Raw genomic sequence first — 1,279 nt, forward strand, 5'->3', positions numbered from 1 at the left:
ACCACTGCCCCCCAAATTCAAACCTTGCCCTTCAAAATCCACCATTGCCCCTCAAACTCAACCATTGCCCCCCAAACTCCACCATTGCCCCCCAAACTCAACCATTGCCCTTCAAACTCCATCACTGCCCCCCAAACTCCAGCACTGCTCCTCTCCACCAGCTCCCGGAGCCGCTGTTGGATCCAGGAGCAATTTTTCCCTCCTCCTCCTCCTCCTTCTCCTCCTCCGTTCCCGACAGCCGAGCACTCGTTACAGGGAGTAATGAGAAAGTTGAGCTGCTGCTGCTCCGCTGTTTATCAAGGAAACATCCATTCCGGATGGCATTTTGTCTCTGCTAAACGAAGGCCGGGAAGGCTTTAAAAAAAGAAGTGTTTTGTTCCCAAATTCGGCGTTTAATCAACACCCAGCCGGGCCGGTTCTGCTCATTCCCGACCCCAAAAGCCGAAAAGAGGCGGCTCTGCTGTGCCCAAATATCTCCCTGATGGGCACAGACACCCTGGGAGGGGCTGGGAAGATCCCTCACCCCATCCCCCAGCCTTAAATACACCAAAAACAGGGATAGAGAAACTCTGGGAAATGATCCCTCACTCTCCCAGGAAAAACAGGGATAAAAACTCTGGGAAATGATCCCTCACCCCCCACTCCCCCAGCCTTAAATACACCAAAAGACAGGGATAAAAACTCTGGGAAGTGAACCATTAGCCCCCACTCCCCCAGCCTTAAATACACCAAAAACAGGGATAAAAACTCTGGGAAATGATCCCCCACTCCCCCAGCCTTAAATAAACCAAAACCAGGCCACTCTCCCAGCCTTAAATACACCAAAAACCAGGGATAAAAACTCCAGGCAATGAACCATCAGCCCCTGGATGCTGAGGGAGCTCCAGCCAGTGGAGGCTGGGAAATTCTTCAGCCCCAGCACCACTGGAGCGTGTAAGACCAGATTATTTGTGTTCCCGACTTGCTGATGCAAGATGAAAAAATACAGCAAAGCTGCAGCTGCTGAAATCAGCTCTTTTCTCCCCCTTCTTCCCTTCCCTTTCCTCTCCTCCTTCGCTGAGGTTAGTGCTTTTTTTTTTTTTTCTTTTTTGGAAAAAGGTTTTGTTTTTTTTTACATTCCGGGAGCTCAAAAACCTGCCGGTCGCCGCAATCAGACACAAAAGCCCCGGGAGCTCGTCGGGCTCCCGGAGCGCCGGGAAAAGCTTCCCTGGGCACAAAGGGCCGCGCAAATTGCGGCGATCTGAGCCCGGGGGAGGCGGGGAAGGGCCCGGGGGGATTG

The 1,279-nt window shown here is 52.5% G+C and overlaps 1 protein-coding gene across 1 annotated transcript in view; it reads right to left on the reverse strand.

The window, feature by feature from the left end:
- LOC103763242 (GDNF family receptor alpha-2) overlaps window positions 1-1,279 on the reverse strand; it is a 216,808-nt gene that overhangs the window by 178,589 nt on the left and 36,940 nt on the right.

The sequence above is a fragment of the Manacus vitellinus genome, unplaced genomic scaffold, assembly GCF_001715985.3.
Source record: "Manacus vitellinus isolate BGI_N305 unplaced genomic scaffold, ASM171598v3 scaffold_87_pilon, whole genome shotgun sequence".
NCBI classification, from domain to species: Eukaryota; Metazoa; Chordata; class Aves; order Passeriformes; family Pipridae; genus Manacus; species Manacus vitellinus.